The 15,428-nt window shown below is 28.7% G+C and overlaps 1 protein-coding gene and 1 long non-coding RNA gene across 3 annotated transcripts in view; both read left to right on the forward strand.

The window, feature by feature from the left end:
- Positions 1-11,792: 11,792 nt before the first annotated feature.
- The window catches only part of LOC100211650 (uncharacterized), a 24,953-nt gene continuing 21,317 nt past the window's right edge, over positions 11,793-15,428 (forward strand). The window contains exon 1 of the long non-coding RNA XR_010641878.1: positions 11,793-11,817. This is a non-coding gene — a long non-coding RNA (uncharacterized LOC100211650). The remainder of the gene's footprint in view (positions 11,818-15,428) is intronic.
- LOC100208910 (phosphatidylglycerophosphatase and protein-tyrosine phosphatase 1) overlaps positions 12,336-15,428 on the forward strand; it is a 4,329-nt gene continuing 1,236 nt past the window's right edge. The window contains exon 1 of one of the 2 annotated variants that reach the window (XM_065810693.1): positions 12,336-12,410. The gene's annotated coding sequence lies outside the window, so the exon portion shown is untranslated. Of the gene's footprint in view, positions 12,411-14,664; positions 14,771-15,428 lie in introns of those variants that run through there. The other variant, XM_065810694.1, reaches the window with a different exon arrangement.

The following is a 15,428-nucleotide window of genomic DNA, read 5'->3' on the forward strand; positions in this document are numbered from 1 at the left end:
AGGAAGGGGAAGGTAATCTCAAGATAAACTTTATACAGCAATTAAAACAGGCAAGTTGTATTAACTTACTTGTTTGCCATTTGGATTAACAAATGCAGTTGCTTTTTTTAAAAATCAATAAATTTATAATCGAAAACTCTTTAAAACAGACTATGCATAAATTAGATAATATTACGGTAGCTGGCATGACTCAAACTGAACACACAACTTCACACAACTTCAATTTAAAGAATCTATACAAAGCAGCTGAGGAAAACAAGCTTTCGTTTAACATAGTAAATGCATAATTTCTGTCAACTCTATAAATCTAATAGGTTACGTTCAATCTCATAATAGTATGAAGCCGGATCCAGATAGATTACAGCGTCTACTTAATTTACCTTTTCCATTAAACAGTAAATCATTAAAAGAGTTGTAGGACTCTACAGCCAGAACAATTAAGGAAAAATTTAAAAAGGACAAAATTGTGCGGTGGCATACTGATCTCGGTTGCTACAGCTACAACATACAATATTGACCAAGTAAGTAAAACCAAGCAGCTGATTGTTTAACACATCACTCATGCTCCGCCCTATTAAATCAAAAATTACCTAACAATAAAAACACAAATTTGACATGTTCCTATATACAGTACTGGAATTATTATTATGGATTTTTAAGTTTTTAAATAATAATCAAGTTTTTTACTTCAAAAATGATCATCACAGAAAAATATAGTCACAGATTATATGTTCCAGGTATATTAAAGTTTTTAATACTTAGTTTGACTACCTTAAGCAGCTTTCAATGCTTTCACTCTCTTGGGCATGCCCATGATTAAATCACGGCATAATTTGGTAATTGCCTCATTAAGGAACCAGACATGGATTAACCTCTCTACGAGCTGCAATTTTGTAGTTATAGGAACTTTATGTATTTCGTCCTTCAAAATATCCCATAAATTCTCAATTGGGTTCATATCTGGTGAATTCCCAGGCCATTTGAGCACAGAAAATTCATTCTCTAGGAGCCATGCCTTTGACAACTTGCTTGTATGGCATGGAGCACTATCCTGTTGAAAGATATATTCCTTATCAGTAAATCATCAGTAAACCATCATGGATTTGAGGAAACAGACATTTCTCTAACACTTCTATATACTTTCTCTGGTTCATCATTCCCTCCACGATATGTAGACGGCTTGTTCCAAAGATAGATATCGCTCCCCATACCATGATCTTTGTAGGGAACTTCAATGTTTTAAGACACTCAGCCTTGAACTCCTCTCCAGGCCTTCTTCTGACTGTCTGTACCCTATCATCCTACATTGAAATTGTTGACTCATCTAAGAATACAACCTGAAATAAAAAAATGCCTGATAAGTATCTCAGAAATCATAGTAAAAAAAATTCATTTATAGTCATGATTAACACCTACTGATATTAGTCAGAAAACATGATGAGACTGAATAAAATCATATAATAGAAAAATATAAACTGAATAAAATCTTATAATAGGTCTAATAGAAAGCTAAATTAATGATTACCTTGGACCAATCTTCTTCTGTCCAACTTTCATGCTCAACAGCCCTATTATGCCTGACATGCTTCATTTTGTCCGTGAGTCTTGGCTTTTTCCTTGGTCTGTATGCCTTCATTCCCTTCTCCAACAAGCGATTATTCACTATTTTACGGCTTACATTAATGCCCTGACTTACTAATTCCATAGATATCTTTTTGCAAGAACTTCTTCTAATACTGAGGGTCATTACTTTGATTTTTCTCTCAAGTCTAGGAGTAGTTATTCTTTTATGATCACATTTTCCGACTCTTCCAGCTTCAACTTTTTTACCTTCATCCAGCTTTCTTTTCATAGCACTAACTGTTTGTGTTGAAATCTTTAATTTCTTAGCTATCTCTTTTTGTTTTAGGCTACAGTTCTCTAACAAAACACAGATTTGTCCTTTTTTCTAGGGCTTAGGCCCTTACTTTTCCCCATCACTTCAAAATTGGTCAAAAATGTCAAATATTTTGCTAAAAAGTTTTTATTTATTTGTTCAGAACTGAAACCTAATATTAGTAGAGTCCAAGTGCATACCAGGTACACCATACACCACAGAGAGTAAAAAGAAAGCGACGTGAACTCAAATTAATATATTTCAGAATTTACAGGTATATTTTAGCAACAGTGCACTATTATGACCCTAAAATGAAAAAAAAACAGATCAAAATGGATTTCATTTAAAAAAAAATAGTCCCTTTACTTTACATATGTATATAGTTATAAGAAAATGTATAATCAACCACTGAACACCTTTTTGGATGCCTTTATTAATGGAATTTAGTGAAAATTTCAAAAATCCATAATAATAATTCCAGTACTGTATGTAATTACAAATTAAAGTTAGCAGAGCTCCATAATTTTCTGTGTCATCCAAGCATAACAAAAATGAACCATTATGTCCGCAGTCGGAATTTACCATACTCCATAAAAGTAATCAAACATGTCGTAAACCAGTGCATCAACTGCGGTGAACTTAAACCTCGATTTCACAAACCACCTAATGCTCACCTCATAAAAGCAACCTAAACATTTGAACGACTTAATGTATATTTTAATGGGCCACTTCCAACGTCAACTAAATATCGTTATATCTTACAATTATTGACGGATACTTGCAATTTCTATGTGCTTTTCCTTGACTTCTTCGAAATTAAAGTGTTTCAAAAACTTGTTCTCGTTGTTTGGCACCTCTGCTTATGTTACTTCTGACAGAGGCAGTTCTCTAATAACAGAGGAATTTCGTAATTTTCTATATACTCGAGGTGTTGCAACTAGCAGAACAACGCCTTATAATCCTAGAGGAAATGGACAGGTAGAGCGCTTGAACGGGATAATATGGAGAACTGCAACACTAGGTCTCAAATCGAGAAATCTATCAGTCGAAAACTGGGAAACTGTGCTACAAGATGCATTACACTCGCAACCACATATGATCATTACTGTTCTTTGCAAAAAATGCAACGCCCCATGAGAAGTTCTTTAATTTTCCGTCGAGATCTTCAAATGGACAATCTATCCCAACCTGGCTGCTAGAACATGGGAAAGTGTTTGTGACGAAACATCTTTGATCTAGCAAATACGATCCCCTAGTTAAAGAAGTTCAACTAATAGAAGCCGAGCCTCAGTATGCGCACATCAAATTTCCATGCCGAAGAGAATCTACAGTATCTATAAAAAATATAGCGCCAATAGGAGATAGTGAACCTCCCCGTTCGGATAATGAGAACACTGATACAAATAGTACCAACCACTCAGAGTATACTTCGCAACTCAACAAATTTCTAGTTACAGACAAATAGACCTTACTTGATCCGGAATCAGACATTGTAACGCAATTGCATATGCAACCTAGCCACCTTCCAAAACGATCGTAGCGAAACTGGAGAGCGCCCCAAAGGTATTCTTCCAATCATTAAGTTTGTTCATCCTTTGCGGATGAACAAACTTAATGATTGGAAGAATGTCATAAATATTTACTTATAATCTCCCTCAGGGAGTTGTGTTGTTTACAACTTGTGTATATAATTACTACTTTATATGTATATGTCCCTTAGGGAATTACGATTAATTAATATTAACATTTTCTATTGTATAATTTACATATGATAGATAAAACCTTAGATATTAAGAGGTGTTATTATTTCAGGATCAAATATTTCAACTAAGGAGACAGGTACCATTTATTTTTATTTTTGGTTCTGCTGTAATGGGATTTTCGTGAGCATCCGTTTGGTGTACAATATTTTCAGGTATCATGTTGGGAAGATTTTTATGTATGCCTCACATGTTTCGTGGAGCAGGAACATGTTCTTGCAACTTTTTAACAATATGTTCAACTCGTTTTTTATTTTACAACTGATTTCGTTTGAACTTGCCCTCCAATAAAAACATCCTGTTTTTCTTTATCACCAATTTTGCTAAAAGTCTCTTTTTCAAAACATTTTGCCTTGCTTTTTTCCTTAAACCCAATGTAAGTCTTTCCTTCAGCTTTTTCTTTTTTTTTTTGCAATGTTTTTTTTCCAAACAAGAGTTTTTGATGCGTTTTTTAAATTGTTTTTAAATTCACTTTCAGAAGTAATTTCTTCTAGGTTACAAACCCTATCATTAAAGACAGAAATGATATTTACATTAGGTCTACTGTTTTCGAGGACAAAATCAGTAATATCTGAATCCTTTAATAACTGTCACATTCATGGAAAACCATTTTTTACTTATATAAGTTCTATATACAATACTTGAAAATAATAATAACACTATACTAGAACACAGTATATGACAGGAAGAAACATTAAAAACATCTTGCATCTCTTTCAAAAGATATAAAGTTAATATTTAAACACATGCAACCAAACACTACTCAATGAGACATAAACACAAAATATATCCAGTGCAAAAAGGAGGTAACTCCAGAGATACCTCGTTTTTGCACCAAATATATGTGAGGAATACGTATTTTTCTACCAATCATGTGTTGAATGACACAAGAAGTTCTTTATTCTATTGTCAGCCAAGAACCAAGAGGCCGCATGTCCACATTTTATATTTTTTTTGATTATTATCAATAAATATTCAACAATCAATGAAGTATGTATCCAATAAATCGACTCTTAAGAATGGTACCACTTTTAAAAATATTTAAAAAGTTAGTCGGACATTCTGGCAGAAAGCCTTTACAAATTAAATTTTAAAACTTGATTCCCTCGGAAACACAAAAAAGGACATACTGCCTCTTAGTTCTCAGCAGATGCTATGTCATTTTTATACCTGATAGAACTTCTTTTTTATACCAACAATTCATTAAAACCTGAAAATCAATAAAAAGTGGAGTTACATTATTTTTGCACCCATGTCTTTAATTCCTTAGGGTGTCAGGAAAGTTTTTGCAAGCCCTAAAAAAATATTAAAAAATAAATGTGTTTTTTAATTTTATTAAATGTTCAAATACTTGCCATTATTATTTATGCATAGTTGCATCCTTTACAACCACTTCTCAAATATTTTTCTATATTCTTCAATAGGTATGCCTAAAAGTATCTTCTTAATTTGTCTTTTTTGACTTTCAACGTCTGTATGATTTTCAAGATAAGTTTTGATGCGGTCAAATAGCCAAAAATCTGATGGAAAAGTCTGGCAAGTAAGGTGGGTGACGAACTATATTGAATCCGGCTTGATCTAGGAAAGTTTTCATTGCTTTTGTGACTTGATGTCTGGCATTGTCACGAAGAAATTTCATGTTTTTTGTACCTGAGGTCTTTGCTTGTTTATTTCTTCTATAATTGGCAATTTTCAATGTAACAATTAGATGTTATAGTCTTACCTTTTTTCAAATAATCAATATGAACAACGCCTGTTGTCTTAAAGAAGATGTTTTTTGTTTCAAAACGGGCTTGCCGTACTACTGTTCTAGGAGATTCACCTTGGGCTGCCCAGCTGGCATTAGATGACTTTTGTCCAATCTGTCTCAAGGTAAACCACGATTCATCACCAGAAATAACATCACACAATCGCCATTTACCTTCTTTAAATTTCGCTAAATTTATACGACAAGCTTAAACCCTCTCTCGGAATTCCAAGCAGAGCACGAGCTTTAATATATGCTCTATATTCAAATTTATTTATTTTATAAAGTTCTTTTTTAAGTGCTCTTACTAAAATGGAAATAATTTTTTTATTATATAAGCAATATATAATAAAAATGTAACCAAAATGTAAAGAAATAAATGCTCTTTAAGATAATATATAATAATGACGTAAAATTTGTTTAAATACATAAGTTTTTTAATAAGTTGCACGAACTTTCTTGACACCCTATGTATATATGAATATTAACTATTCTTGTTATTTTATATAACAGACTAATGACACTTTTTCATTTTCAGTGAAAATTAAAAATGAAAATTTCTTTTTGTTTTCCAGTTTCAATGACACAGCCATGGTTATGATACAATTAAATATCATAGACATATAATAAACAACATCATATTGTTTGTTAATTGTTTCAAGACCATTGATAAGAGAAATTTTTTGAATAGATAATCTTAATGGCTTTAATCTAAAAAAAGTAAATAATAATAACGATTATTTTTTAGTTTGTCACCATAACTGGCACGCATATTTCAAATGACAACCAAGCATAGCGTGACAAATGCTAGAAACAAGTTCCAATTGTTCCAAGTTCCAACTTTTGCTAACACACAAACTGATGGATCTAATTTTTTTATAACTATGATTGATGCAATTTAAAGGAAAAATTTTTATCCAACAATTCACTAAACCTTACTGATTTTAGAAGAGTTAGTATTTTATTTAAAATAAAATTTGCTAAGCCTGCAATTAATAAAATATTTTTTTGTACTACTAATTATTATATTATTTGTAAATAAAATATCTCATAAAGATTTTTTTAAATATAAAGTACTATTTATCAGTTTGTTGGAAAGGATTATTGCAACCAAACCCTCAGTCGATGTAGAGGCACTCCTATGTGGTAGCAGGCTATAGGAAAGTGGATGCATGTACTGAAACCAATAAATATTCTATTATGTTTAAAAAGTTTCCACTGATAAGAGTGCAATAAGCAAAAAATATATAACTATTGCAGATTTACCTAAAATTTAATTGTCTCAAAAAATAAGTAGACACATATAAATGTATGTGTTTAATTTATTATTGTATGCCACAAAAAGCAAAGACTAGAGCAATTTCAACTAGAGGTTATGGAGTGATTAATATAAAACTTTGATTGTATTTTAGAAGCAAATTAAAAAAGCGACTTTCATTATATGACTTTCAATATATTTAATGTTTATTTTGAAGAAAAAAACTTTTTTATTTAAACTTGATCTTGTTTTAAAAAAAAAAAAAATTCAGGAAAATATATATTTTTTTTTATAACAGTATAAACTAAATTTTATAATAGTATATTTTGGGATAAGTTTAAGAATAAATGTAGGTAAACTGTTATGTATGACCAAAAATTATGACCATATAAAGTTTAAACCCCCCTCAATTTGGGGTTTTAAATTTTAGGGGAACATGAGGCAAGATGGCGAACGTTTTAAAAAGCCTGAGTTATAGTAAAACTATCAGTCATGAAACAGTAATGCTTTGTCAGTGTGTTCATGATACCATAATAATTCATTGCCTGCATTGATTTTTAATTAGCAAGCTGAAAAATTTGAAATAAAATTTAAAATAATAATAATTTAAAATAAGTTCATAAATTTGTTATCTGGTCACGTGACCGGGGCAAGATAACTTATTTTGCAAATTCTGCCTCCAATTTTATAAAAATTTGAAAAATACTTACTACTCTAACTAAAGTAATGCAAAGTAAACACGCTCCACAAAAAAATATTTCTAAAAAAGTTTCACCTGAAGGACACCATTCATTTTAAATAACAGGAAGCAAGGTATTTTTTTTTTAGCGCAAAAAGTAAACTTATGCGCATAAAATTGCGTTAATAATATTTTAAAAAACCAATTGGCGTTTTAAAATACAAGATGGAAATATAGTTTCGTTTTCACCCATTTTTAAGTTTTTTTGTTGAGTTGTTTTACGGAAAGTCATCTTGCCCCATTTGCCATCTTACCCCGTGTTCCCCTATATGGTCATTATTTTTGAACGCTGATAGATGGTACTATGAAACTTAAAATTTATCGCTGAATATAAGTCTAGTTGAAAACAGTACAAAAAATATTTCATCAACTTGTTGCTCTCACGTTTGGGGTAGGTGGGGGTGGGGACACAAAATTTGGGGCTTTTTTGTTCCCACCCTCCTATCATCGCAATTTTTTTGTCTGGAAGTTAGCTATCTCAAAGACCAAAAAAAGCTGGTTCCGGCTCTGAATACAGGTAAGTAATTACAAATATTCTTAGATCTGGGAAAAGTTAATGATTTATGCATTTCATCTTAAATTACAGTAATAATAATAAGTTGTTTTATTCAAATTATAAACCTAACTCTTAATTAAGAGAAAATTATATTTTTTACATCTTTTTAAAGCTGCTGTACATTTAAATTGAAGTTACTTACATCGATATATTAATATGACGTGCTATTTGTGTCGCCTGTAGCATATTCCCACCGCTTATCACTTTCAAAAATTAGTTATTAGTTACGGACACGTAGAGACTAATTAGTTAGCACCTAGTCCAGCCGGTATTGTAGCGGCTGGCGTTAAAGAGGACTATCAAAACTAGCAAAATATCTGTAAACGGATTATGGTATAACTGTAAGTCCTCAAACTATTCGTAATTGCTTGAAAAACCAAGTTTTGTTGGTCGAGTTGCCCCTAAAAACTTTTTCTTGAGTAAAAAGAATTTTAAGAAAAGATTTGCTTATGTTAAGGAATATCTGCAATTGACTTTCGGTTAAAGTTTTATGGTCAGATAAAACAAAAATATGTTTGTTTAGTTCTGATAGTATCGTACGCAAATGGAGAATAAATGGTTAACGCTTAAATCCTAAATGTATGACACCATCTTATAAACATGAAGAAGATACCGTTAGGTTTTATTAAAATATTGAGATATTCTATATTCCTCTAACTTATTATTGCCTTTTTATCATAGGACGAATGATTTTTTAGGGTTACTTTGCTTGAAGTAGTGTTGGGGAAAGCGCCAGAAGTGCAGATTTATCTCATAATTTCATCGTAAATCATCAAGTATTCTATATTCCTCTAAATTATTATTTCCTTTTTATCATAGGACGAATGCTTTTTTAGGGTTACTTTGCTTGTAGTGTTGGCGGAAACGGAAACTGAGATTAGGCGCCAGAAGTTCAGACTTATCTCGTAATTTAATCTTATCCCATTAATTTCACATCATCAAAAACAAACATCGAAGTTAACTGCTCAGTGCACAGTGAGTAAGAACTCACTTTTAATGGACAAAACTTTTTTTTTTCTTTTTTTTTTAGGTGCCCCAAGAAGACCTTACGGTCTTATCACAGAACACCTCGGATGAGCATTTAATTAGAAGTTCTCGCCTCCTTCCTAACCGATGTCGCAAAACTTGCCCAGAGATGGGGTTTGAACCACGGATCCTTTATTTCTGAGGCAAGTGCGCTACCACTGTGCAATGGCTGCTTTTTATGTTGCTATGGAATACAATAGGCTGTGGATGACATGTGGGACTAGACTCCCTTAAACAATTTTAATAAATCAATAAGTTATGAAGATTTTTTATTTCAGCTATTCCAAAAAATGTATTATTTTAACTATTACGCAAAATCTTATTAAATGTTCGATATCTCAAAATGATGTTTTTGGACTTAACAATAGTGCATTTCCCTAATATACCGACGATATCTTCAATAATATTTTGTTTTGAAATACTAAGATTGTTCTTTTGGAGAAAATTATAAATGTCTTAGTTTAATAAAATCATATCTAAATAATTCTTATAACAAATATTTTGTATTTAAAAGTTAAATATTATAATATATATGCAGCGTGGACTACTAATCTTGTAAGTAATTAAGTTACTATAAGTGTTAGCAATTAAAATTAAAAGTAATTAAATTACTTTTAGTACTAGTAATTAAATTACAGGCCCGTAGGAACAAAAGTTATATTGGGGGCAAGGGGGGGCAGTACTACCCCGAATAGTTCTAAGGACCCTGGGGACAAATGCCCCAGCTGCGCCTCGGTTGTTACGGGCCTAAATTACAAATAACTACCGAAAGTATGTTGTTGTTATGCTATGCAAAGTAAGGTATCCATAGTATCCGAAAAAAAAGACCCTCATAAGAATTGTGAATCTCAATTTAATACATACGCCCAATATTGTGTACTTAGCACAAATAAAATACTGTTAAAACAGCCTTAATGTAAAAATAGGTTGTTGCTATGCAAATTTAAGTACTATAGCAACCAAGTTAAAACATATATAAAATCTGAACGATTTTATATATGTTTTAATTTGGTTGATTGGAAACTCGATTAAAGCATCAGATAGCTCAAATAAATAGACAGCACATGGCAAATTGTGGCAATTATTAGTTATAGTGCGACAAAAAATAAATTTCTAAAAGATTTTTTTTTTAACCTGTGATTTTTAAAGTATAGCTGAGATAACATGCTATGACAAATTTATTTCACACAATGGTTTTTCTTATCTCTAAAATAACATGTACTAGTTTTTTATTTTAAAAACGTAGGTGTAATTGTAATACCACACAACATTGGTGTTACCAAAATTACTTATTTATAATTTTTTTTTAGTTTCAATATTCAAATGCTCAGAGTCCTGGTAACTAAGGGAATTAAAATCAATCAATTTCTTTTTATATATATAGATACTAAAATTAAATAAGTTTTCAAGATTAGACAAATTAAATTTTTCCCATTTTGTCCACTACTTGTCCCACTGTGCAGTGTTTCAAAAAAAAAACTATATCAAAATGTTAGGTTGGATTCCTCAGTCCTTCGATCAATTTATTTAATATTTTTAAAAAAAAGAAGTTAAAAAAAATTAAAAGGTAAATTAAAGGTAATTTTCATCGAGGTGTGGAAAAATTTAACTCGCAATATCAAAAAATCTTGATAGGTTAAATTTTTTAAAGATGTCTTGCAGTCATTAAGACAAAAGACAGACGTGATATTTTTTTTCATTCATATTTTGTTGAAAAAAATATCAAAGTTTGACATTTTTTTCAACAAAATATGAATTTCTTGTTATAAAAATATTATTTGATATTATTAAGATATTAATAATAAGATATTATTAAGATAATAATAATAAGATATTATTAAGATTTTAATAATAAAATATTATTAAGATATTAATAATAAGATTTTATTAGTTTGCTGAAAAAAATATCACACTTGAATAATGATTTTGTTAATTTATCTTTTCTTTTGGGAAGGAGGGGAGAGGGTGGAAGGGGGGGGGGGACTACTAACTAATTTTTCTTTCTTGTGATATTTCGGTCTAATTTGTATAGACCATCATCAGACAAAATACAATTTAAAAAGCGTTACAATTTAAAATTTAAAAATCATAAAGAAGTTATTACAAAAAAACAAACAATAAAAATTGTTTTGTTTTTTTATGATTTTCTTAAGTAGTAACTCCAACTATTTGAAGCAACTTTTACCCCGTTATCCCTGTTAAGCAGTACCGGGGATTGGTTAACCTCCTGAGATGTTTGCGCATAGGTTATTTCAAGCGATTCCCTTATTTTCCTTTATGATAGTTGTTATTTATAGATAAAATTTTTGGGTGTAGCCAGTCGAATATCCTCTGGCATTCTTTGCAATGCTCAGTTGCTCCAGAAGCATGCCAATTACCATTCATGCTATTAGTTTGGTGTTCTATGCTTCTTTACAAAATTCTCTTTTTTGTTTCCTTAATATAAATTCTCCACACGAACACGTAAGTTTGTACACCCCAGGGTTACTGTTTGGTATTAAACTAGATTTGTTGTTACAGAAAACTGCTTTTAAATTAGGTGGTGTTGTAAAAATAACTTAGACATATGTTTTTAGTGCTTTTCGCAGTTTCGGTCTAAGTGTTGTTAGCCAAGGTATAATCACTAGTTTATTCAAGTTATGTTTTTTTACTGAAAAAGTGAAAATTTCTTTATGTCAACATTTTTTTTTCTAGCTTTATTTTGCAACTTCATAGTTACTTGATATATTAACTCGGATATAAATTTTAGCTTCAGTTGTTCCAACATTTTGCCTTCCGACGTCAGTTTTACGTCAAACGAGAACTGGTCTATAATATCGTCGATACACTGGTATCGAAATGTAAAAGAAGAAAAAGTTTGTGTTTATTTGATTTTCCACCTTATTTTGCAACTACATAGATATTTGATATATTGAATCTGCCTATATATTCTATCTATAATTATTCCAATAAATATTTTTGTGTTTATCTTGGTGATATAAAATAAAATATATTCAAAATGAATGGAAATATACCTACGATAAGAGGATAAAAAGTACATAACGTAACATTATTTGTATGTAGATATAGAGAACTCGCAGAGTACTGAATAAGTTTTGTCATCAAATATATTATAATAAAGAATAATATGCAAAAACATTACAAACAGCTGAGGGCCTTATTTGATTGGTTGCATGATTTTATCATATTTAGTTCATTCTTTGATCTGTTTTTTTGCTAGATTTCTATAGGCTAGAAAAATTCAAAATATCTAGATTTAGGATCAAATTAATATATATATATATATATATATATATATATATATATATATATATATATATATATATATATATATATATATATATATATATATATATATATACTTATTGTAATCTTACAGTTAAGTGTTATTTATGGTAATCCTACAGTTGTTTTTTGTGCTCTCATTTGTAGAGACTTTGAAAATATGGTAAAATATTTATTATAAATATTCTTATTGTTTTAAATATTTTTTTATGATTAATGATAAGTATTATTATTTTAAATATACAAATAATCATTATAAATAATTATAATTACCGTTTATTATAATTATATTTTTGGTATGCATTTTTATGCATACCAAATTGTATACCAAATGCATACAAAAAATATAATCGCTTAAACGTTGGGTTACCCCTATATATATATATATATATATATATATATATATATATATATATATATATATATATATATATATATATATATATATATATATATATATATATATATATATATATAATGGTAATGATACAGTTAAGCGGTCTAAAATAATTTTATTTTTTAACGAACAAAGCGAAGAAGGGTGTAATGCATATCAATAAAATAAAAGTAAATGATAACTATATCTATTTGTAATGATTATTTGTGTATTTATAATAAAAATGTCTATTTTTTAAAGTTATGAAGAAAATTTTTTTTTATTATATCATAAATTTACTAATTCAAGGTTTTGTAGGTATTGTACAAACCGCTATTTGTCTTTGTTAATTGTGTGTTAATTGCGCAGATTCAAATAATAACCGGAGCACATTAATAACATAAGTATCTTCATCATAACATATGCAACAAATTTCTCCCGGTGTTTTGATGTTTTTAGGAATTTTAAGCTTTTTTAAAAATTATCTTCTTTTTATTTGTTATAGTATATAGTATCTTTATATATGTTATGTATATAATATCCATAGAACTTCAAAAATGTTTTATTTTGTGTTTTAAAAATTGAAAAATATTTAAAAAAAAATTAATTGTACCAGAATAAAGATTTGAACCACTGAAAAGTGGTTCTTTAGAAAAGCTAACCACTTTAGCCATTAAGGCGTATTGTTTTGAAACTATTTTAACACTATTTAATAAATAAAAGACTTTATAAAATGGCAAATAAATGCTATATATCAAAATTAGAGAGATACTCCCACAATACAATTTTCAAGTGAAAATAAAACTGTTAAACTTTATATATATTTATCAGTACATAATTTTAAGTTTATATAAGTTAAATATTTGCATACACTTATGTTCACTTTTTCTTATAAAAATAAGTGCTGCGACTAATTCTTGCTATTAACTCCGTTGCAATGGCTACTACTACTACTACTACTACTACTACTACTACTACTACTACTACTACTACTACTACTACTATTATATATATATATATATATATATATATATATATATATATATATATATATATATATATATATATATATATATATATATATATATATATAATATAGGGTTACCAACTGGACTAAAAAGAGCACATTTATGTGAAATTTTATTTGGTTTTGCTTCTAACTTTGTTTAACAAAAGTTTATAACCCTTATAGTATTTAAAAAATTGTTCACAATTAAGGTTTTTAAAATTAAATTGTACCATCAGCAAGTTTTTTACTGATTCTGCCAATAGTCTATTTTTCTCATCAGTCAAATACTTCATCATGCTGAAAATTCTTTCTGCATTTGCATTGTGCATTGAAATCGCATAAAAAAAAAAGTACATGTCTTTCGGAATTCTGAAGATGTTGTATCATTTCTTTATGCTTTATGCTTTATTACATGTTTCACCTGTAATGGTAAATATTTGCTTTCTTATCTCTCTGTTAAATTAGTCTCAACTCTTTTTTTAGAGTTTTTTTCTTTTTCAATATTTTCATTGCTGTGAAAAACAAAAATAACAGAATGAGTAAACAAAAGGTGAGCTTCACTTGATGGATTTTCAAAAAATATTTGTTATTATTAAAGGTCCTTGATCTTGAGATGAAAAATACGATTTTATTGCTTATCAAAAAATGAAATAATACCGGAAACAATTTTAATGCATTGTGGTTAGATCCATCAGTAGAAATTCCAATATAAGAAATGTCTGCTAATAATTCTATTGGTCTCTGTAATGAGTTAAAAGTCAACATGTTATCTACAATGACTTGTGTTTTTGTATTTTATATAGTTTTATGAAACAGTTTTGATTGATAACTTTGATGATGCTTTACTGTATAATATGCGCATGTCGCTTTTGCAGCAATAAGAGTAAATATTTTAACTTGCTCAAAAAGAGTACATATATTATAGAGTATATATACATATATTATATATGTAGAATTTATGTCAAAAATGCCTATTTAAAGGGAATAATGTCAAAAATGCCTATATGGAATAATATTGAAATTTGGATTTAGGAATAGTATCGAAAAACTAGCAAAGTGGCAGAACATGCGAGGAGTGTTGCTTCATCAACTGACAATTAGGTCAAACATGCAAGGAGTGCTGCTACATTAACTAAAGGTTTGGTTTGGGCAGACAGTCTATCAAATAAATTAAATCATAATCATTTTATTAATTTTCGACTTTATTCAATATTTAATTGTTTAGATGTTAATCATTTTCTTCAAATTTTAATCTTATACTGCTTTTAGGATTTTGATATTTCTTTTTTCACAGTTTTAATTTTATTCAATTTTAATTTTGATATAAATCCAGAAAGTCCGTTTTTGAATTAGTTCAGTTAGTTTAGGCTGTTTTTGATACTGTTACTACTATATATATATATATATATATATATATATATATATATATATATATATATATATATATATATATATATATATATATATATATATATATATATTATGATGTCCGGAAAATCAACTTTTATTAAAAATGTCTGCTCCCACCCTCTAAATGTGTTTTATATAATAAAATAATACTGTTATTAAAAATTTTTTTAAAAAAAAGTTCTTCAAAAGTATATCAATTTGGGTCTTAAAAGAAGAAAAATTATATAAAAATTTTAAATATAATAATTATTCTATTAATTATATTATTAATTAGTTATTATATAATTAATTAGTTATTATTATATTCTTATAAAAAACATTGAGTTTTATAAAAAACATTGAGAAAAACATTGTGAAAAAAATAAAAAAAATTATAATAAATTTTT

This window comes from Hydra vulgaris, chromosome 11, assembly GCF_038396675.1.
Source record: "Hydra vulgaris chromosome 11, alternate assembly HydraT2T_AEP".
In the NCBI taxonomy this organism is placed as follows: Eukaryota; Metazoa; Cnidaria; class Hydrozoa; order Anthoathecata; family Hydridae; genus Hydra; species Hydra vulgaris.